The sequence below is a fragment of the Pinus tabuliformis genome, chromosome Q (genome assembly GCF_031772625.1).
Source record: "Pinus tabuliformis cultivar Carrire ecotype Pingquan chromosome Q, CPIR1, whole genome shotgun sequence".
NCBI classification, from domain to species: domain Eukaryota; kingdom Viridiplantae; phylum Streptophyta; class Pinopsida; order Pinales; family Pinaceae; genus Pinus; species Pinus tabuliformis.
This window is the reverse complement of record NC_142296.1, coordinates 405,534,058-405,559,874: the sequence shown is the minus strand read 5'-3', so window position 1 is coordinate 405,559,874 and position 25,817 is coordinate 405,534,058.

Below are 25,817 nucleotides of genomic sequence, written 5' to 3'. Positions count from 1 at the left end.
TTGTGCAAAGATGCCATTTCATCAACCATGGCCTCTTTCCAAAGTTTTCCATCCTCTGAATTCACTGCTTCCTTCACAGTTCTAGGATCATCATCAGTAATAGACAAAGAAAAACTCGAAAAGAAAGTAGATGGACTATACCTTTCTAGCTGCCTTCTTTCTTGAATTGATCTTCTCAAAGCCGGAGGTTGTGGCTCTTCATCTTCTGATTCCTCCTCCATTGTAGAGTCTGACTATTCCTCCTTTATCTCAAACTCTATCTTCTCAGGTTCCTTTGGTTGGACTTCATGTTTAATAACATCTTTCACCTCTCTGAACACCGCATCTTGGTTGTACATAACCTTCCTTGTTACTGGGTTCCAAAGCTTATAACCCTTTAAACCATCCTTATACCCAATAAAGATGCACTTTTCAGATTTACTATCCAACTTTGTTCTTTTCTCCTTTGGAACATGTACATATGCATCACATCCAAATACCCTCAGATGTGAAAGGGAGGGTTTCTTACCAGTCCATACCTCTTGTGGAGTCTTATCCTCCAACACTGATGAAGGTGACCTGTTGACCAGGTAACATGTAGTATCCATCGCCTCTACCCAAAATTATTGTCCTAACCCGGCACCACTGAGCATGCTTCTTGCCCTTTCCATCAACATCTTGTTCATTCTTTCTGCAACTCCATTTTGCTGAGGTGTATATGGAGTAGTCTTCTACCGTGCTATACCACACTTCTTGTAGAATTCTTCAAATTCCTTACTGCAAAACTCTCCACCATTATCTATCCTCGACAGCTTTATCTTCTTCTCTGTCTAGTTTTCCACTAGAGCCTTAAATTCTTTAAACCTATCAAAGGATTCAGATTTCTTGTTAAGGAAATATATCCATGTATTCCTTGAGAAGTCATCTATAAATGATACATAGTACACAGACTTACCCATTGATGGAACCTTCACATGTCCAAACACATCACTGTGCACAAGCTCTAATATATGTTTCGCCCTCTTACCACCAAAGGGGAAACTCACCCGATTCTGCTTCCTGTATACACAATTTTCACATAAATCAAAATCTAGAGATCTATTACTCATACCTTCTACCATACCTTTACCATGGAGTATTCGAAGGCCCTTCTCTCCAATATGTCCAAGCCTTTGATGCCAAAGCATGGTATTTTCTCCAGAGACCATTAGATTTTCTGCTCCACTTTCAGGAACCATGGAATTGTTGCACCCATCAACAACAATGCTACCTTGTAGCTTGTACAGAGTTCCAATCCGAACTCCTCGCATCAATACCAGTGCTCCCCGAACCATCTTGCAGGTATCCTTCTCGAACAATGTTTTTACACTTGCATCATCCAACTTACTAATAGAAATCAGATTTCTGGCTAATGCAGGAATATGTAGAACACCCGGAAGTGTTCTAACCCTTCCCCCTTGCAGCTTCAACTTTGCTTTTCCATGACCAATGATTCTAGCCTTCCTGTCATCCCCCAAGAAGACATCACCACCATCATATTTCTCATACTCACAGAACCACTCTCTATGGGGAGTGAAGTGAAAGGATGCACTTGAGTCAATCAACCATGCCTCACGATCTACATGTGTACTTGAAGAAGACAAGTACACATCCCCACCTTCATCTGAGGTGGTTTTCGCCTCTGCAGAAGGAGCCTCATCAAATCCCTTTCCTTTATCAGGAGCTTTAGATTTACAGTCCCTTTTAAAGTGGCCTTCCTTTCCGCATTTCCAGCACACCACCTTTACAGGTTTTCCTGGAGATTTAGATCTCCCTCTAGATTTAGATTCCCCACTCGATGACTTATTTTTGTTTCTATTCAGGGACCGTCCTCGTACAGACAAGGCATCACCATTTTGGCTCTCCATATTTTTCCCTCTCATCTCCTCCATTAGCAAGGCTGGGACTATTTCATCAAACTGCAAGGTAGTTGCATTGCTACCTATTGCAATAACCAGACTATCCCACAAATCTAGTAGAGAACACAACAAACTGATGCACTTATCTTCATCTGAAATTTTAATATCAATAGATGCTAACTGACTTACCACAATATTAAATGTGTTCAGATGCTCTGTCACCGAGTCTCCATCTTTCATCCTCAGGTTATATAGCTTTTTCCGCAGGAACAGTTTATTCACTAGAGACTTAGATTGGTACAAAGTCCCTAACTTGTCCCACAAAGCCTTTGCCGTAGCTTCCCCTGATACATTCAGCAATACTGAATCTGAGACACACAATCGTATTGTGCTCTTTGTCTTCCGATCCAACTTCTTCCATTCTTCATTGGAGACTCCCGTTGGTTTAGTACCCGGATCTACCACGATCCGCTGATCTTTATCCACCAACAGATCCTCCATCTTGAGTTTCCACAACTCAAAACTATGACCATTAAATTTCTCGATCTCTATCTTTCCACTGCTTGCCATCTTCTTTCACCACTAGAATCAATCTCGCAGATCTCCCACTGAACAGGGTCTACCATAGGCCCAAGTGAAACCCCTCATTAACAAAGGTGTCCCCTTGAAGCCAAATCTGCTCTGATACCAAATGTAGGTTTTAACCCCATACAGAAATTACCTGCATACGAATTTTAAAACACAGAAAATAAATAATGCGAGAGCAGAACACATAAAACACATATACACAGACATTTTCCCCTGGATCCCAAAACCGGGACTACTAGCTTGATTTTTCATTATGTTCCTTTCAATGTTATAATACATATTTATACATGCCAAAGCATCCAATACCATGGACCGAAAACCATCGTGTCCAAAAAACATGTGCGAAAATCATGCACAAAACCATAGGTGGGTCCGCCCAACCTAACATAGGGTCCAAAACCAAAATTTTCCAAGGCGCTGCCCCATACCCCATAAAGTGGGGTTATGGGTGCCCCTCAAACCCCCTGTTAACTACGTGGAAAGAATATAACACAACCCAACAGGATACAATCTTAACAAGTTTAGTTGTTTGAAGTGTGACTTGGTTAGGTTGACTGATAGGAAGTTGAGGTATAGAATGGATGGGTTGAAAAGTAGGAACATGAGGCATAGCCTGGACAAGTTGATATGTTGGAACTTGAGTTAAGAGTTGACTAGGTTTACCAAGCACAAGAAGGGTAACATTCCAAGGAGTGGCATCCATTCCTGGAAATGGATCACAAGTAGGAAGAAGACTTGTGATAGGTGGAACACCGACTTGTAACATTTGATCAGTGAGTGGGAACATTCCAACAACAATTTCCCCCCTAGCCAGAGGATAAGGAGTGGAAGGAGGTCACTGCCCCCTAGTGGGAGGGTACCCAATATAAGATGGAGTGGGTTGTTGTGGGTATCCTAATCCAATAAGAAACACACCATATTGTTGATCCAAAGGATTTGGGGGTGAAATAGGTGGAACAAGTTGTGGGGTGTTTGATAAAGATAAACCAGATAGTATTCCATATGATGAAGGTAAAGGAGAAGTTCAAGGACTAGTTGACGTACCGGAAAAGGTTCTTGACAACAATTGGTATCCAGGTGGTATTGACGGACCACCGTATAGGTGAGTTTCTGGTGAAGTGACGAACATAGGGATCATTGCAAGTTCAGTTGATTCCCTCATAATGGAAGATACATGTTGGATGACTATCACTGATTCCTTCATGGCTAGACATCTTAAAGGAGAATGTGGGCGAATTTTCCAAGGAGAGTTCAAGAGTGAATTAAATCAAGGATTTTGATTAAATGATCTTGTAGTTGAGTATCTGGGTAACAAAAGGAAATGCTTGATAAAGAGGAGTTCCTATAATGTGAATAAGAGTTTGAGGGCGAGTAGGCTCTTCCTTGGTAATTTCCTTTACACTCAATAAACTAGGTGGGAGTTGTTCTTCTTCAACACCCGAAGACAAAGGTTGTGATGAGACAGAGGAAAAAAAGTGTAAGAATAAATTCTTGAAGTGACTATTATAGTAACTTGTGGTTCCTCATATTGGATTACCTCATTTTGTAATATTTCTAAGTTTACAAATTCAGGTTCTATAACTTCAGGTTCTAATGTATCAACAACTTCTGGTTAATAAGTTTCAATTGTCTCTAACTCGTAAATTTCCAAGGATGTAACTTCAGGTTTGGTACTGAAGGGAAGTGATGATTCTGTTTAATTAATTATATATGTGGTTCCAGATGGATAGCTTTCAAAGTACCAGGTTCGGTAGTTTTCATTTTCTTATTTTTATGACGTCTAAGTGTTTCCTTTGGAGGGAAAGGAGGAAATATTTGCATTCTACATGAACGACGAGTGTGTTCCTCCACAATTAATTAATTAATTTTAGAAATTAAAAGCACAAATAAAATAAAAATGGGTAACTAGGCATACAGGTTTACCAAGTCACTGTGAACTGCAATATACGATTAAGTATGTGTATGAAATCTCCTTGAATGTTGTGTCCAATGTATCACAATTAACAAGGTTGCCGAATTGGTTACCTATGGCAGGATTGCCACCTAGTGGAGACTTCCAAAATATACCCAGAGGTACGTGGAAGCGAAGTCTGTAGTAGCGCTATCTAATGTGTAATCATACGATGGGGCATTCCGATATACTCGTTGTAAGTGGAGTTTTGTCCTATATACCTAAAGGTATGTGGAAGAAAACTATGATATACTCTGATGTGCACGTAAAACCAATCATTCCCGGGATGTAACACTGACAAGTAATGAAAACTCCTATGTTTAACTATGTTCAGACATGTCTTCTAGCTTAGACCACTAAATGTGTCGTTAATGTTCCAAATTCTCATTAGGTTAATTGATAAATTTTAATGTTGATCTTGATTAAGGTTTTAGTTTCAAGGATCAAAACAAATTCACCTGAACTCCTAGAATGCAACTAGGATGAGAAAATGAAATCCTTTTAATTCAATGAAGATCTATCTAAATAAGGGAAGGAGTTTCAAGCAATGATCCAACAAACAAGAACTTCCAAAAAAGATATTCAATTTTAACTATTCCAATGCAAATATTCAAAACCCTAATGAATGGAGAAATGGAATTTTATTTTTCTTTTCAATTTTTAATGCAATAAAAAATGAAATATGACTAGATAATTGAATCAGAAACATTCACATAGATCAGAACTGTAACATGAAAGCCTTTTAACAAATCAATAACCGAGACAAATGATTGGAAACTCTAATTGACCGGAAGAAAAAAACGAAGAAAATTCTTATCAAAAGGAAATCAAACTCAATTCCAAACAAACTTCTAGCTTTACTGAGACCTTGGACAAACCAGAGACTCAAGAATACACTGAAAACAAAGCAGAATTCAAGGCAAGGCAAGGACGTACAAATTTTTGCACTTATTGGGGTCATTTCAGGTGATATATAACAATCAGTGTGAGTCATCGAACTTAAAGAGAGAGACAAGTGCATTCAGACGCTTTGTCTCAGAACAAAACGTGTGTTGGGCTAAATTTTCTTAAAACACATAAAACTAACCCTAAACAAGCTTAAAATTATGATTTCCTAGGTCCAATAACTGTTTGAACAAGTAAAAAAGTGTAAGTTTCAAAGGTCCTAAAAGAATAGACAAATGAAACCACTAAAGAAAATAGTATTCCCTAGTATGGTCACCAAGTTGTTTTATGGATGAATTCCTTCTGCAGAAAAAAGCAATCTCCCTAGACCTAGTGGCCTGATCTAGAAACAACTAAGACAAATCTGTTATTTTTTCCTTAGATAAATTTGTAATATGGAAGAAATACTTACTTGGAGACCAATGTAAGCTCTCTTCTTTTCCCCACTTGCAAGCTTTAGCTCCAACTCTAGATGTTATAAGTGGAACCTGCAAAACATCTGAAAGAAGCAAGAGAACCAAAAAATACAAATAACATATAAAAACATCTCTAAACAATAAGCTCAGGAATCATGGTTCTACATATGCAGAAATGAGACATAATGTATAGGAAAATAAGGAATTTTTGTATTAATAAAAGTAGGCGAATATTACAATCCTTAAAGACCTTGACCTTGTAGATCTCTCTCAACTATATTGTCCTTCCTTTGTCACAAAAGCAAGACTTCAATCATTCCTCAAGTACATGGATGGCTTATGGATCTCTAGACACAAATGGATAGCATGAGGGCATAACTAAGAGTCTCCAAAATCCAACCCATTCCCAATAGTAGGTAATGCATTTATAGGAGAAATGAGGAGGTCGTAGATCCATTAAAATAGGGTAAGATGAACTTTATAAGGGGATAAGATCCACGAGATAAGTGATAAGACCTCATTTGTAGTAATTCGAGGATATCCTTAACAAAGAATGAAAGCTTCCACGATACAAGCCTCTAGAAGCGGAAGCTTAGAAATTATTTTTGCTTTTTTCCTCATTTCAAGGGTCATCACACTTGCAATGAAAGCAACCTGTGCTGACTAGCGCTTTTCCCTTTGATGCAATCTACATCATCACTATTGTCTGAACTAAGAAAGGGAAATGGGGACCTAAATTATGGTTTTTAACCAATATAATGCAAGATTCTTGGATCTTCTGGAAAGGGGATGCTTTTGTCTTTGTAGGGGATGATTACAAGATGTGAATGGATGATAATTGATTCAGGTTCAAGGTTATTTGGTTGAATGTGAAAAAATGGTCTGTAATAAGCAACCTTTCTATTAGCCAAAGGTCCCATTTAAAATGAGTTCAAAACTAAGTTTTTTGAGCTTAAGGTAATGCTAGTTCATCACATTTATGGATCATCTAGAGATAGTTAGCTTAAGGATCTACAAACCGTTGACATTCAATCGAGTGGTCAACCAATGGACAAATTGGCTAAGTGGTCATCAAGTTACTTAAGTAACCAACTAGAAGACAATAAATTAAGTAGTTAACTAGCAAGACTACCAACTAAGTGGTTAGGTGAATAAACATAGTTGGAGGAATAAATTAGATGGCCAGGTAGACTCAAGAAGTCGAATATTCGACAAGAAATGAGTCGACTAAAAAAACCAATTTGCTACTAAAATAATGTGGATTTCAGGAAAATGGTTGGAATGGTTGATGCTCATTTGTGGATCAAATCCTCCACAATTCAAGGAATTTGGTTGGATTTGGACATTATAAATAAAGGGACCTATGGGTCAAATTTGAATAACTATGATGAAGATTATGAATCATTATTTTTTTGGGAATTATTATGTTTTGACCATAATGTGCTATTCATAAATGTTGTAAATGTGTCTTTAGAACCACTCATCATCTTGGAGTATTCTTTCTCTTCTAATTATTTTATTCTATTCTTTGTTTTAAGGTTCCCCTCACTCCCCAACATGGTATTAAAGCTAATGGTTTAGACCTGGCCCTATTATTTGCAAATCATGATGAGTAAAACATTATAGTGATTTAATAGTATGGGTTGATTGAATTTTTGAATGGAATTGAGTTTGGGATAGATTAGATCTATTATAAATTTGAAGATGACTTTTAAGATTAATCCTACAATCTTGAATGAACAAAATTATATTGTTTGGGAACCAGATATGGAAACCCTTCTAAAGAGCGAAGGGATCTGGCAGTATACAAAGACCATTATTTCATATTTGAAGGGTAACCAAATGAAGTATATCATTGATGGAAATAGATATGAGTTTGTTGGGGTCACTGCAACCTATATTGCTTACAAAATTCATTTTAATACGAGTAGGATTGAATTTCTTCATGAGGTTTGGAAGAAGTTGAGGTCGTTATTTGACAAAGTCAATGAATGTCATATTATGCAGTTAGAGAAAGAGTTGATATCTATTGACTCCCATTCCTTTGAAAGGATCGAGGACTATCTAGATCATGTTAAAGAGCTATAGTTGAAGCTAGGTGATTGTAGGAAGAACTATCTTAAGAACGATGGACAACTCATTAAACTTGTATTAATAAATCTAATAACACCTTATGGTGTGTTTTGTTTCTCCTTTTTCACCAATTGGAGATCATGTAAGGAACATGGTAAGGATTGCACCTTTGAAACCTTCTATAATTTATTGATCAAGGACTAATAGACGTTGCTTGATGAAGGGAAGCTTGGTAATAAGAACCAAGCTTACTTCCTGAAAGAAAAGGGCAATTCAATGTAGAAGGAAAGTGGAAATCAACAAGAGTGTCTCAATCATAAAGCTAAAATAAAGCATGATGGTTCTAAATCGACCATGAAAAAATAAAATAGAAGACTTGTAAATATTGTGGAAAGATAGGATATGTGTAAAAAACTTGTTGGAACAAGAGTAGCAAGTTGGAGAAGAAGGTTAATATGCTTGAAGGGAACGTGTCAACTGAGAAATAGACCAGTCGATATGCTAATAACTTCACTTTTCAGTGAAAACTCAATCATTGTATGCTCACATTGCATAAAATTAATGGGTAGTCTATTCTAGTAGCACTCAATATATGGTGAAAAATGCTTCTTTGGTTCCTCCCTACATAAGGTTGAGCAAAATATTTACTTAGTACATGATTTTTCTCTTGAAATCGCTGGTCATAGTGATGCACCTTGTTAACATGGAAGACTCTTGAATGTTTATCATGTTCCTTATTTGATTGCAAATATGTTGTTGATTTATCAAATGATTTGGATAGTTAGGTTCATTGTTAAAGATACGAAGAAAGACAAGTTGATTATAGTCGCAAGAAACCTCAACTCAATTGAATAATTGTATAATTTCTATGAATTGTCCCGATTTAACACTGAACCAAATGTTCTTGTGACACAAACCGATGATCCAAGTTGACTATGGCATGAATGACTCAAACATTTGAATTTTTTAAGTTTTAAGATACTAGAAAGACTAAACATGGTTGCTTGTCTAGCAAAATTTTTCCACTTGATGGATTTTGTAGGGAGTGTGTGTCTGAAAAGTATCATCGGGAACCCTTCGACTCTGGAAAATCATGGCATGTGCAAAAACCATTGGATCTTGTTCACAATGGTCTTTACTGCATAAATAAGTGTTGGAAAGTACAAAGTATATTCTGACCTATATTGATGATTTGTCAAGATTTAGTTGGGTCTATTTCTTGAAAATAAGAGTCATGTCTTTGAAATTTTTAGGGAATTTAGGGCATTGGTTGAAAATCAATGCAATCGAACTATTAAATATATAATATCAGATAACAGGCTACTATGCACCCCAAACTGACATTGTATGCAAGAAATTGTGCCCTCAGAAAGTTGATGTGCCAACTAATGATCTTGGGGCCCATAAACCTTTTAACGCTTCATCTTCTGGGGTCAGGGTTTTGAACCTATAGAGTTCTTTCTTTATATTAAAACGTCATTCATATAGCCTCTTGTGATAGTTTTAGTGAATTCTTATTTCCACCTTCTTTCCCTTTAAAGATAACTACCATGATTCTGGCCAAATTGTGTTCTACAATATTTTGTTAATTTATTTATCAATAAAAATTGGGTTTTCACTATATTACTATACTCTTTACTATATTTATTTGTGTGTTACAATTCCTATATATATGATTATACATATAAATGAAATAATATTATATTATATATTTTTAAATTAAATTTAATATATAATTTATTGTTTTGTTTCTTTAAAATAATAATAATCATATGTAAAAATGTAATTAGTGTTCTTTAATTATATATTTTATAAAAAATTATTAATTATTATTGAGAATAATATTTCAAATAAAATAAATTTGTAAATAATATACACATTAAGTACTATATATCATTTACTAAATTGAACTTCATTAGAGTGAATAACAATCCTCCTAATATAGTATTCAAATTTTATTGTTTAAATATGTGAAACCATTAAATTCAATAAATAACAAATTATAAATAATATACGTATTAAATACTAGATATGTCATTTACTAAATGAAGCCTCATTAGAGTGAGTAACAATCCTTTTAATATAGTATTCAAATTTTATTGTTTAAATATGCAAAACCATTAAATTCAATCAATAAAATCAATAAAGTAATTGTTTAATGCAATAAATTACAGCACAAAATATATTAAGTGGCTTAATCATTTTCTTTAGCTGACCATGAAACTCACTTTACAAAAGAGGCAAGGAATAAACAACTTTACTTATTTCCTTTAAGTGGCTTAATCATTTTCTTTAGCTCACCATGAAACTCACTTTACAAAAGAGGCAAGGAATAAACAACTTTACTTATTTCCTTATAAGTACAATTTATCACAAAACTTGAGTGTAATTTATAATAAAACTTTTAAGACCAATATTATTTATGCATTCTAATTTATGAATTTGTTAAATTTTTTATCTTTCTTCCTCAATGAAAGATATTACATGTTCAAAACTCTCTCAATCACACATGACTCGTGAGCACATCACTCTGCTTGAATCCAAACTCTTGATAGACATATGACTCATGAGCACACCACTGCTTGAATCCAAATTCTTGATAGACATATTAAGGAAATCAAGAAAAAGAGGTTTTTCTTTACAAACACACACATATATATATATATATATATATATATATATATATATATATATATATCCCCTTACCAACAAGAACATGAAAAAATCATTTTTTAACTTCTACTTGGCATTTAGAAATTCTATATGAATCTATAATGATAGTGAACTATCGTGATAGATAATGGCACCAAATATAGGACGAAGAAGATTAGTTATTTGTGTGCAATTTAAATGAAATATTCACTAATGAATTTTCTACATCAAAATAACTAAGTGTTAAATTTGATTTTGTTTTGTGATAGCTATACATATATATAAAAAAATTATTGAGCAATTTTGGGATTATGACTTTGAATTGTCAATCTCATATGTGGCTATTATTGGTAAAGGTAAATTTTTCTCTGCAAAACACCATACAAAGGTTTAAAAAAAAATTGGAAAATTTTGATAAAACTTTTTAATTATAATTTAGTTATTTAAAAATAAAATAAAAAAGAAGAGTTATTTTATTTTTCTCTCTCTTTTTTAATTATATTTTAATTTTTTGCTAATGGTTTGTGTAAATAAAAAGAATACCTTTATTTTTGTATCATAATGTCTTATAGAAAAAGTTTCTAATTTTTTTTAGAAAATCTAGTTTCAATGATTTTGTTTATGTATCTATAATCCTTTTGTCTAAAATACTAGGCTTTACTTTTGTATAATGTTGTTGTCCTCGAGCATGAGAGTGTCTTAAAGGGAAAGTTCTAATAAAACATTTTTCATTATAATTTCTTAATTTAAAAATAAAAGAGTTATTTTCTCTTTATCTTGTTTCAATGATTTTGATTCATTTATCTATAGTCTTTATGTCTGAAAAATTAGGCTTTATTTTTGTATCAAAGTGTATTATATGCAGTTTTTTTTAGGGAATCTCATTTCAATGATTTTGATTTATGTATCTACATTCCTTATGTTTGAAATTTTAGGCTTTACTTTTGTATAATTTTTGTTGTCCTGTAGCAGGAGAGTGTTTTATAGTCAACCAAAAGTCAATTTCTTGTGCCAAATTTGAGATTGGAATCCTTTTGTGGGAGAGCTACATATAGACACAGAACATTCATGAAGTCAGGGATTAGGACTTTGAGTTGTCAAACTCACATGTGGCTATTATTGGTAAAGCTAAGTCTTCACTTGGGTAACACCAAATGAGGCTTTTATTTTGTTTCAGAATGCCTTATAGGCAAAGTTTTTAAAAATATTTAAGGAAAAAACTGACTATTTATTGTTGTTCTCATGCATGAGAGTGTTTATATGAAAATGTATTAACTTCTTCCTTTATTTTTTTTTGTGAATGATCCTTATGTATGAAAAGTTAATGATTTTGATTCATGCATTTATAATCCTATGTCTAAAAATTTATACTTTATTTTTTGTATAATTATCTATTATGTAAACCAAGGTAGATCCATCTTAACTCCAGATCTACAAAGGGTGGAGAGGGATCAAATTTCTGGAGCTACAAACCTTTCCTCAAGTTCAATCTTTAAACCTCATTTTTTAGTGCAAAACTTGAGGAAATGTTTGCAACTTGAGAGATTTGATCCCTCTTAACACTTGATAAATCCATAATTAAGATAGATCTAGATTAGTTACCATTCAACTTACTCTTAGATTTTGTTAAATTAAATATATAAATTATTTATCAAAACTCACTTAGGCTTAATAGATCATCTAAATGATTTATATCAAAATTCCGAAAAATTTTGTAACATAAAATAAATTTAATTTAAATTATATATTTTCATTAACCATGAGTATAATCCATTTACAAAATCTCTTTAAAAAATATATCCATGTGAAAAATATAAACCACTCAAATTTGGATAGAAAAAGAAAATTAGGAATGAAATTTACATTTAAGAGTTATCACGGTAAAATAAATAAAATCTAACTTTCAATTCCAATTATAGATTAAGACAATACTCATCCATATTATCACCAAGAACGCTGCTCTTTCATTGTGAGAGTTTTTCCACTAAGCTTATCAATGTCCTCGGCGAGGTCGACGGAGTCCTTCCCTGTGGATCAGCTCACTTGATGGTGCCCACCATTTCCTAGTTTTTCCTATTTTAGCTACAGAACAAAGGAAGGGTAGAGGCGGTGAAGAAAACAAATAACCAATTGTGGCGAAAAGTAACCGGGCAATGTCTTCAAACCTAGTCGGCTCTGCAGTCTGTGTGAACTAGAAACGAACCGAGAATCAACAATGTTGTTGCGATTTAAGAAAAAAATTATGCGTCCTAGCAAATTAAATCAATTAATTCCATGAAATTGCAGGGTTTTCGGCTCGGGAAAAATTTGAATTGGGGGTTTTTAAAGAAAAGAAGTTCTGAATTTCAGATTTGGGGAAAATTTTGAATTTATAGTTTTTTAGGTCAATTATTGTGCAGAATATCTGGGTTAAATTATAAATATTTCCATTCCAATGGTTTCCCTTTTTGAATAGTTCTGGTTATCATTATTATCTCTTTAGGTCTGCGATTAAAAGACGACCATTACCAGTTATAAATTTTACTAGAGTTTTCCTCAAATACCCTAAGGAAAAGGGTTTAGGATGGCTTTTTCATGCTTTGTAATGATACCATTGTCTCTCTAGACGAAGGTTTATAGAAAACCAAATCCCTTAATCTAGCAGCCGAATGGTTGTGTGCAAATTTCCATTTCTGGTTTCATGCCCCTCTATTACTTAGATTGTTCCCACAGGACCACTGACTCGTATCCTAGAGTGATGGTGGTTTGAATGGAGTAACCTATTCTCCATTTCCCGACCCTGCAAGTATATAGCCATTAGAATAGGTTTCAGTTGGTGGATTTGCCAAGGTTGCTATTGTATTTGCTATTGCGAAGGTCCAGAATCTTAACAGTCTTGGCAGTGGTTTTTGGGTCGCCTGGTTTTTCCGGGAAGGAATCCTACTGGATTCCGCTTAATTATTTTCCGGGGGTTTAATTCAAACCATTAATATTATTTTAAAACCCTGTACCCATAAACTGGCTCGGGCAAGAGGTGATGGTGTCCACAAGCAACTCCCTAGTACACTTCGTCTGACATCTATCCCAGCTCCATATACGTGTAACTTTAATGTTCTAGGAAAGTTAAGTTACCGAGGAGATTTCCATAGCTAGTGACGGACGGCGGCATTGACATTCTTTTCAAGGGTAAAGTCCAGGTAAGTTTAGGCGTGGGATCTGGTGAGTCTACCTGAAGTCAAAAGTTACTTAAATTCTGTTGTGATATTCCATACAGTTGGCTCGAGTTATATTCTCACAAGAATGTACCCGGCCTGAAATATTCATGACCGAGTGTCGTAGACTTTCTCGAGGGTGGTGATTCCAAGTACGGTTAGGGTTTGGGTTCCGTAGTGATTACAACCGGTCTTGTAGATAGGACACCTTAACTTTTCCACATAGACTGATGGACCCCTTTGAGTCAGACACATCACTTCATGAAGCTTTTATCCAAGCCACTGTGGCGGCTGAGTCACAATGTCATGCAAACCAAAAAGTGATAAGGAAGGTGGGACACTCTCCTCGGCTGACAACCCTAGAGGATGGACGTGACTTGTAGTTGGAATTCGATTATATGCCACAAAACAATATTGTGGGGAAAAACAGTGGCGAAAGGAAGGGTGGTAGAAAACAATGTCCCATAAAAATTATTGCACCTGCACCTATTCTCTCATTTGGTCATGATGTGCTCCTTAACCGAATTACGAGTCTTCAGAAGATAGATTTAGTAGGAAGGTGGTATTTTTCTGAAATTGAAGAAGTCGAGATGAGCAGTGGTTGGCAAAGAAGTGGAAAATCTTGTTGGGGTATGTTCCTATGGTAGTGAAGCTCATGGGAGGATGGTATAGTTTCCATTTTCTGAGTGAAGAAGACCTCAGGAAAATTGCCGAAATGCCATGGGCCAAGGACCATGGCTTTTTGGCAATGTATGCATGGTACGTGGGCTTCAATCCACTGAAGCAAACGCCAAAGAACAAACTCATATGGGTCAAACTTCCTGGTCTTCCACTGGAATTCTGGACGAAGGATGTTTTTACTGATATTGGAAATGCCATCGGAAAATTTGTATATGTAGATCCTCGGTGTCTGGGAGCTAAGGATAAGAGGATAGCTTGGGTCCTTATAGAAAAAGACTTCGGTGAGGATTTTCCAGACCACATTGAACTAAAGTGAGAAAATATCAATATCACTCAACGTTTGGATTTTTATGGAATTCCATTCTGATGCCTCAACTGTCACCAGACGGGACATCTAATTGAGGAGGTTGGCGGTCGTTGAGGGAGCGTAATGGGCCTCACCAGAGGATAGAGAAGGAAAACAAATCGGAATGCTTTTCTCCTCGCCGAGGCCATGACAACAAACAGAACGGAAACACTACGGGCTCATGTAATTCTAGTCACTCAAACCAGATATTTTCTAACCTTCTCCCAGATTCATGAAAAAGGCATCTGCTCCTATTCCTATTCAAATCCAATCATCATCCCTGTCTTCTGAGCAGTCAGGTTCCCATATAGCAGTTAATTCATCTTTTAGAGAACATCCCCAAATGTTTTCATCTCCAGTATTTCTCGAGATGCCGCTACAGTCATTACATAATATGATAGATATCCCATCTACATCATATGCTACTTACACACAAGCCCGTAGGCTTTATTCTCCAGCTACTCAACCAAATTATCCAAAAGATAAAGATAACACTCCTATTCAAATTTCTCCAGTGTCCTCACCAATTAATTCTGTTGATAGCGATCTTGATTTCCTCCTACAAAGGAAAACTCTTGACCTCAAGTTGCTTACTATCCATAAGCCGAAGGGATCCAGGTCTCTAGAAATTAGCCCTACATTTGCAGGAAATATTACTGTGAGGCGGAAAAACAACAAAGGCAGCAGACATTTTAGAGGTCGTCCTCTTCAAACACATACTACCTTGACAAACTTGCCATCTCTCATAGATATACCTATTTCATCTCCCATCTCTCCTAGGGCACTTAGAGCATGCATGCCCTCCAATAATCTCAAATGAATTCAATTCTATCATTGAATATAAGGGATCTGGGGGCCCATCCAAAATTCCTCACTCTAAGCGATCTTTTCATTTCATCCAAATCCAGCATAATTCTCATCCAAGAATCAATGCACTCTGTAGCCCAAACAATTGACTATTTTAGGAGGATGCTTCCCACATGGTATATCATGGCAACAGATGCCACTGGTAGATCTAGAGGTCTTGTTGTTTTCTGGGACCCAAGGGGGGCAAATTTGAAGGCTTTTTCTTGTTCGGTGGGTATACTCCTGGTAGGTTATATCAGAGGTATCCCGGGAAGATCACATATTCTTAATGTATATGCTCCTTATAAAGAGAAGGAAGGTTTTTGGAATACTATGGAGGTATCGGGGATTCTCAATGCACCTTCTCTGATTTTGGCAGGGGATCTTAATTGTACCTTAGGTATAGAAGAACTATGGGGACAATCTAGGGTGGTAGATAGAATGGCATAGAAGCTAAGAGAAATTATTCTTGCTCATAACTTAATAGATGTCTGCCCACCCAAAAATGCTCCCACTTGGCATAATGGAAGAAGTGGCAATAAGTATATAGCTAAGAGACATGATATGTTTCTTGTTGAAGAAGACATGATAGAGAAGATGGGGGATGTTAGATCTATTATTGTTGAAAATTATGTTTCAGACCATCGCCCAATTACTTTGCTTCGGAATAGTTCTAATACAAGGTTTGGTTTACCTTTGAAGTTCAATAGAATCTGGCTAGAAGATTCAAATTTTGATTCACTAATCCGATCATTCTAGAAGGAAAGAAGTAATATAGAGGAGGGAATTTCCAGTTCTGAAAGCTTTATAAATAGGCTCAAGCTCCTTAAAGCAGAAGTAAAGCAATGGGAAAGGAAGAAGGAGGAGGAACTGAGAAAGGATTTGGCTACAATCAAGGAGGAATTAAAGATCCTACATAACCAAATGACTTTCCATTCTCTTCCTCCCATAGTAAGGGAGAAAATACATGCTTTAGAACTAGGCAAAAAGAAGTTTCTTCAAATAAGGGAGACGACCTGGAGATTGAAAAGTAGAACATTATGGATCAAGGAAGGAGATAAAAATACCAAATTCTTTCACCGTTTTGCCAATCACAAAAGAAAACAAAATACAATTTGGAAAATAAAGGATGGTGAAGGAAACAGATATAACAAGCAATCGGATATTACATCTCTGGTGGTTTCATATTTCAAAAAAACATATAATAGAGTGGAAGTGGAGGATGTGGATGCTCAGTTGTGGGCAGTTGAAGAATATCCCAAAATGTTTAATGAAGAGGATAATGTGGAGTTGTACAAGGAGGTTAAGGAGGAAGAACTGGCACGGGCCATTAAATCAATGAAAGGAGACAAAAGCCTAGGTCCAGATGGATGGAAAGTTGAATTTTTTGCTCATTTTAATAGCCAACAGATTGAAAGTTTCTTTATCTAAATTCATCTCACTTGAGCAATATGGCTTTTTAAATAGTATAATAATCCATGATGTTGTGGTTGTTGCACAGGAATGTATGCACAGTATTAAATAAATAAAAAAAATGAATGCAGCAGTGATGAAGGCAGACTTAAAAAAAGCTTATGATTGCTTAGATTGGGGATTCCTAAGAATGGTGTTGTTTAAAGTTGGAGTAAACTCAAATATGACTGAATGGATCATGGGGTGTGTGTCAATCGTTCACTATGCAGTAATAATTAATGGATTCCCATCTAAATTGTTTGTTGCTGGTAGAGGACTCAGACAAGGATGTGCATTATCCCCTCTCTTATTTATCCTAGCGATGGATGGACTAAGTCTAAAAAAAAAACAGTGGCCACTGGCAAATTTGAAGCATTGAATATTAGCATTCATGTCACAGTTTCTCATAGTTTTTTTGTGGATGATATTCTATTGATGGGTATGGTAAACAGGATTAAATGGTTATCACTCTCATTACTCATAAAGAATTTTGGGGTAGCCACGAGACTAGTTCAAAATGAACAGAAATATATTATTATCTATGGATCATGTACCCGGGATAATATCTCATTTATTCAGAACTGCTTTGGGGTGAAGGCAGAAAATATAGACAAGGGTATGAAATATTTTGGGTATCGACTAAAGCCAGGATGCTATAAAAATGCAGATTGGATGTGGCTGGTGGAAAGATTCTATCTAAAGATTAAGGGATGGGAACATAGATGTTTATCTATGGGAGGACGTATCATCCTCACACAGTCAGTGCTGACTCAGCTGGGGATTTATTGGGCACATCTATTTCGTATTCCTCAAATGATTATTAATCTTCTGAATCGAGTAATGGCATGCTATATATGGTCCAGTGCAAGTAGGAACAACAAGTATCATTTAGTGAAGCTAGAAAAGATCACTAGACCCAAAATCTTGGGTGGTTGGGGTATTCTAAACTTAAAGTTCTTTGGATGGGCTCTTATTTTGAAATCTTTATGGAGAGGCATCAACAGTAAAGGTATATGGGGAAAGTTGATCCGATCCAAATATATGAAGAATAAGGAATTTTCCTTCTGGTTCAGACAAGGAGAAATTGGGAAAAAAGTGGCTCACAAATTTGGAACAGTTTTAGAAAGGTCAAGAATATACTTTTCCAAAATATCTCGTGGCTTTTTGGATCTGGTAACAGAATTATGTTGGGAAAAGATTGCATTGTAGGAGCAGGTGAGGGTTCACCAGGGACAGTGGAACTGATACTGCATCTGAACAGAAGAGGCATTTATGTCCTTAGTCAGCTGATCAGTGATTGGAATGGAAACATTCCAATTTGGCGTGACTCCTCCCAACTGAATCTTGTTGATCAGTATAAACAGGATTGGCTACAGCTTGTTAAAAGATTAAAGGAGGCAGGGATAAGTTATGACAACAAAGGGGATTGTATTACATGGGCTGGAAAGAAGAAGATTACAGGAGAAATAGAGGTGGCAGACTGTTATCTCAAAATTTGCATGAAGGAAATTCAAAATGTAGAATACTGTTGGTTTCACATTTTTTGGAAAATTAATATTCCAATTAAAATTGTAATCTTCCTTTGGCTAACATGGCAGAACAAGAATCTTACATGGGCAAACTTACAAAAAAAGAACCACCATGGTCCTGGGATATGCTATCTATGCAGGCATAATTCCGAGGACAATGAACACTTATTTTTACACTACCATAGATTTGTTAACATTTGGAAACACTTCACCAACAAGAAGCAGATTCCATTCACTTAGTTTAATACAATTGAGGAGTGCTTAAAATGGTGGAGCATTCAGAGTAAAAGCAGGAGATTGCTAGCTTTGGTTATTTTCTGGGAAATTTGGAAAGATCGAAACCATCTGATTTTTGGTTTCAGTAGATGGGGGGGAAACTTAATCTATGAATTCATAGAACAATGGGTGGTATTAGAATAAAATGAAGACACCAAGAAAAAGAAAGAAAAGACAGAGAAGGGGAAAGTTCAGATCATCAACTACCCGGTGAGGTTTTTGGATGGGGAAGCTCAAGGAGGAAGATGTGGGAGCGACTTTTGCTTAAAACTATCAAAAGAGCAGGAATTCTGGATACACTAGTATGTGGGAGAAGGAACAAGTATGTAGGCAGAAGTTGTTGCTCTATGGGGTTTATTATGGTTTATTAAGTTTTTGGATATCCCTCAAGTACAAATTTTTGGGGATTCCAAATGTATGGTAGATCATGTTAACGGGAAGAACAATATCCAGCAAACTTCCCTACAAGGTTGGCTGAGACATATAAAAAGCATATGGAGTTCCTTCCAGAATCCGTCCATTGAGCACATTAGCAGGGCACATAACAAAACCGCAGATGAATTATCGAAAAAAGGATTACAAGCCACAAAAGAAGGTATGTATATCATGATGAAAACGGGACCAGATGAGATAGAAGTAGAAAATCTAAAGGTGGCGGGATAGATCACTGAAGAGTGCACAAATAGGCAAAACTTCAATGCAGATAAGTAAAATTACTGTTTCTTTTTGTTTGAAGTTTTGTACAAATTTTGCATTTTATTTTGTATAGAAATCATATGAGGAAAGACTACATTAAGATTGTGATTTACAAAAAATGCAAATGATCTGAACCACATATTAGTCTTATAGAATCACTATTAGAAATTCTGTGTAAATTGCAAATGTCGCTGAGATCATTAATGTTGTAATTTTTAGATAACAGTTCAGATTGATGTAAGTGGAGTGGTTTCTCCCCAATGTAGTCATGTTGTGGATATCTCAAGGTTTGTGAAGACGATATGTCCTTCATAAATATGTATTGTTTTAATCATAATATAAAACAAACAGTTTTTACTTGCTGAAAGATTTCAAATATCAATAATGTTTTAATATATTTAACAATAAAAGTAATTATAAACCATAAAAATTATCCATGTGCAATAATCTTTTCTTTAAAATAATAATTATAATAGTCAATAATTTTGATATTAACAAATGCTCGTAATTGTTCAATTTTTTCAAATCAAAAAAATATTACAATTCATCAGACTATTTTATCTCTTAAATTTATTATTCATAACATTTTTTTAATAATTATTGGTTTCAAATACACTAACAATTACAAACACTTTATATTCCTGAATCAAATACCAAATTTTCAGAATTAAATTGTGTTTAACTACATGTACACTAAACCATGAGCACACATCCCACATGATCATATCCAATAAACAAAAACATTATAGCAAGGTTTCAATCGAGTCTTTAGTTTAATTAGTTTAAAATCCAGATAAAAAATGGTACAAATATAATCAATCCATTAATATTTCACAATAAGGTTCCAGAAAAGGAAAAACTCAATTCACATGAAACATGAAGTTAATATCTCTCAAGATATACCATTATATACCATCAGTTCTATCATGTAAGCTTTTAAGCCCTCAACAAATTGATGAATAGTGCATTGATTAAAACATATAAATCTGTTTAAACCCTTTGACCAACCATCAATAATTTCTGTTTTCAATCCCTAAGTTGGTAGGTTCAAATTTAACATTATTTGATTATTGGAACAGATTGGAGTGCAAATCAGTTATCACAACTCTAGAAATGAGAAGTATATGCCACATGTAATGAGATTAAGAAACCAATTATTGAATTATACAAATCATTCTAATCTTAAAACATTTGTGATTGAGTTTGGTGTTCTCCCGGGCATGATATTAAAACTATACAAAAATGAAATAATAAAACATTGAAATTAACTCAAAAAATACATAAATCAGTTTTAAAATGAAATTAAAATAAAGATATTTTAACTGAAAGTTTAAATTGGAAGTTGAATATGGAAGTCTGGACTGAATGGAAATTGGATAAATAACCTAATTCAAAAAACTAAAATCTTATGAAAACTCTAAATTAACTATAAAACAAAAAATTAAAAGAGCTCAAATTTAGAGCTCAATTAATTTGAGGATGATTAAAAAAATTGAGATGATTAAAAAGAAACTAAAACAAAAATTTAAAAGAGTTAAATTAATTTTAGATGGCTAAAAAATTGAGATGATTAAAAAAAAGAAAACTGACTGTTATTATTAGGGAGTTTGTATGATTCTTTGAGTAGTTTTTTCTTTTACTTTCAATTTTGAAGGCTCTCTATATTTTTGGAGAATTTTTGTGAACATTAAGGTAGGAAATTTGAACTATGCAAGATTCATAAGTAGACTAAACTATTCATAGATTCCACCTAAGTATCATAAACTTAAGAATTGAAATATAAATCTAGTGTAAGGAGTTAAAACCCCTAGATATGCAACCCCACTTTAGCTTTGAAAATGCACAAACAAATAAGATAGACACATGTCATACCTCACTTGAATTATTTACTTTGCAATAGCTCCTCCTTCCATGTCTCTTATATGATAAGCTCCTCTAAAATTATCCTAGAACAACTTACTCTAAAAGGTAGAGAACAAACTACACCAAGTATTGAACCAAATGTGTCTTCCAATTTGTTCCAACCATGAAAAAGTGAGGGAAGCTCCATTCTTATATAGATAAGCTGCCCCTAATACAATGTAATGAGAATCATGAGCTTAGAGTGATACGATGTGTTTATACCATGTGTTAAGATGAAACCTTGTGCCTAAAACCATGTTCCCAAGTGAAACAATTGGAAAATACCATAGGTGGTTACAACAAGCCCTCAAAAGTAGGGTTCCTTTCATAGAATGTGCAATTGTTAACTAATTTCCAATTGGTTGGTCCATGAGAGAGCCTAAACAAGTGGGCTCTTCTAAAATTAGCTAACAACCTCCTATAACATATGTGGAGTCAAAGAAGGCACAAGAATAAGGAAAACCCCTAACTAATCCCACTAACCATGCAATAAATCACTTCCACATGTAGATAGAGAAATAATATTAAAGAGCACACTTTTAGAAGGCTCTAGGATGAGTTCTATGAGAGAGAAAGTTCCCTTCTAGAAGTATTCCCATGTTCCAAGTAGATACACCTCCAAGTGGATCATGCATGCTCAATTTGCTCATAAGTATACGAATTGTTGATGTGGTGTTGACAGTGGTTGACCTGCCAACATGTAAGGGGATCTCCCCCGTAAGAAGTCCCAATTAGATCTCAGACCGTTTGCTGTAGGAGTCCCTGCAGTGGGTCGTATAGCAATGCCTTGACCGCAATTTTTCACAGAGGCAAGTAAGATAATTCTGTTGGTAGCAAGGGTGTGACCACTGTAGTGAGTCAAGGAAGGTGCATGAGAGGTTCTAACACTAGTGGGTTGGGATGAGTGTGCCCCTTCGCAACCTGTAACAGTACTTGGATGGGAAGGGAACACACGAGCGAAAGTGCATCACAAGCTGGAAAGCAAGTCAGCTGGCAATCCAAAGTGATGGTTAAACCAATCAACACATTTCAGAAAGATGCATACATTCTCATATGGAACAGTCCATACATGCGTGCGTAAGAAAGCAAATACATATGTCATTTAGAGTAAACAAGACAACTAGAATACAATACAACATATGCATGAAACGTGCTAGCTCTTATTATATAAAGAAGTGTAAGTTCTAGTCATACAATACATCCATGTAAACCCGCTAGCTCCAATAGTGGAACGTTATAGCCACATCCACCTGCTCCTCCAAAGAGATGAACTAGCTCCGTGCAGTGGAGAAGCCAAGGCACGTTACAATATTATCCAATCTCTCTCCAAGATAGTCTTATCAGAAGCTAATTGGCTGACCAAAATCCTCTACAATGAGTTATGAGGTTCCATTTATAGCAAAGGGTGGGGTGACCCTTGACATTCCCCTTTGTGACCATTCATCTACCCTCATGACTCTTCGTCTACTTTATGACTGTTACATCCAACTATCGACTCTTGACTTACACTTGACATGAAGTTACATTACAATGCACATGTTCTCATGTGAGACAAAATGGCTTGAGAAAGCCATGCAAGACATCACTGACACTCGGTCCGTTGTGATGAGACCAACTCTTTGACATGCTTGTGATGGTGAAGGTGGTGAAATGATGCCAAGCTTGGTCATCCATGATGGTGTGCTTGCACCCCATGGTGATATCTTGTTGAAGCGAACTCTTGCCTCTGTTGCAACCGGTGCATCGATTCGACATCTTTCCAACTCATCTGCAACATGCACATGGCCTTCTTGGGCACGGCTGAACCGAAAACACACTGATGCATAGTGTCCGTGCTGATCTTCAAGTGTGTGTTGGTGGTCATGTGCATCAACTTGTCGAAGTACATGTTCAGCTCTAGTTGGACTTGCTTCTTGTCTTCGCCTTGGTGAGTGTGCTGAATGGGTTGGATTGCATGCGTGCGCACAATGACATGCATGTTGTTGAATCCCTTGCATGCGATCAACAACACTTCTCACCATGTCTACTCCATGCCAGCTGCTGGGATAGATCTAAAACTTGTATGGGCACAGTTTCATTCATGAGTGCATGTTGCACCCACTGTTGTTCCTGTTCCTGCTACAACTCATTCGTCTGTCTGTGCAGCTTCATGTTCTTCCTTGAGTTGCTGCTTCAGCACATGCAACTCCTTCTTTGTTCCATTCTCTGTCTTCACGCGATCTTCATGTCGCGTCGTCACCTCATAACCTGAGTCTCCAAAGTTGATTTCATTATCATTGGATCTCCTTGAGCTTGCAACTTTGTTCCGCCTCTGTGTTGTCAACAACCTTCCTCTTGCATTCGTTGCATTCATTCCATTCATTGCATTCATTGAATTCGTTGCATTCGGTATGCTGCCTTCAGCTGCTATTCATGATGCTTCTTGTTGTGATGTTACTTCTGTCATATCTTGATAACCTTGTCTATGAACAACTTGATATCTTCGTGAGTAGGCAAGCTCATAGACATTTGATCGACCGCATCTCCTGGTGTGCTCTGAAAGGTGTCTTTGAATCTTCTCTCTTGGAAACCATTGTACCTATAGTGCTGAGAGGCAAATGAACACTTGCAACACCTTGAGACATGACAACACTCATGGAAAGCAATCTGTCAGTCGAAAACCAAAATGAACTTGAGAACTGACTTGTAACATACCTATGTGACTGATCATGAAGGTTGCACAATTTCAATGGGGAGGTCAGGAGACTGACTGCCAAGACTGTGCAAGGCAAAGTTTGGACTACTGGGAGACTGATTGACTATTGGAACTGCACAATGCATAGTCTATTCCGGCTGTTGACTACTATAATTGCGTAGTGTGCAATCTCAGCTGGAAATGGCTGCAGGCTCAGTGATGGCATTGTGCAATTTTTTGGGCCAACAGTCACTGTCTTTTAGAAATTCAAAAAATAGTTCTGGAGGATAGGTGCAGATTTCCTGAGAGGAAGACAGAGCCTTCCCTCTCAGGATTACACAATGTTGCCTTGGTGAGCTCTTGGTGACGCAGAGTCCGGGCCAAGGCTACCCATATTCGTCGATGGGAAACTGAATGTGAATCTGAGTGTGGATGCATGGTGATACTGAGTGTAAACATAAGTAAATTATCATGCATGCAAATGGTGAATGAAATATTCAGAAAACAGAAAAACATGCATGTGGGTGAGGCGAGTTGTCGAATCGGCGATTGTTCGTGAAAAACAGTTTCATGCATGCGACAACAGTGAGATGTTGACGAAAACTGAAACAGTGCTAGTACAAGCTAGTATGTATCAAAATGACAGCAAGCGTTCACTGAAATCAAACAGACAGTGTCCATACGAAGCGAAACACAAAAAGCGTCAGAAATGCAACACAAGTCATGGAAAGCGAGGTGACCCCAAAACAACCGAGTTGAGTGTGCCCATAACTCCTAGATGTGATGTGGGATGTCAGAGATGCAAGGTTGATGTAAGGAGTGAGCTTGCGACATCCGATTGATGAGTTTTGAAAACATCAAGCTTGTGACGCGCATGCCACAAATCTAGGGAAAGTGATACTTGGTGGGAGGTTTCTGAAATGATCCTTGCATGTAACCTCCAACTGCTAAAAATAGATCCCTGAAACAAGGGATGCCTTTGCATGCTGCCTTGGGAGAAGAAACCCATGCATGCAAGTCAGTTTTGCTCGGTCCCGGAGGGAACCGGTCAACTCAACTGCACATGCAAGAGACTGCTTGACTGCTGGGAGAAAATGCGCATTTCTGGTTAGGAGCTGGGTTGGCTACCCAGGAGATTTACACAATTTCTGGGCAAATCAGCTGACTGTTGCCCAAATTTGCGCAAATTCTGGGCTTAGCAGCTCCGCTAGGGAAAATTGCACAATTTTCACTGTGAGTGTTGACTGTCAGAATTGCGCAATTTTAGAGCCCAGCAGGCTGCCAGTCAGGATTGTGCAATTTCTGGAAGGAAGGCTAGTTTCCCTCCAAAATTACACAATTTCTTGGGGAATATTCTCAGCCTGCAGCTGGGCTAAGTCCGAGTGAACAGCCTGTGAGGGGAATGCATCAAGATACGATCGACAGGCTACCTTTGTGCAAGAAAAACATTGAAGCTTGTATACTTGACAAAGCAAGACACGATGTTATGAAGTTTGGAAGGGAGGCTCCAAAACGAAGCTAAGGAAAAATTTTGGAGGGTGGTTGTAGCCGCTACAACATGTGGACACCTCTATGATGATGTGGCATACATATCATTTCTCAGTATGTTGTCACAAATCATAATGTAGTGACATGGATCCCAATAAAAGTGGCACCTATCCTAATATAAGTAGATATTATGAATATAGGTATATGGATCTAATGCAAGAACACAAATCCTAA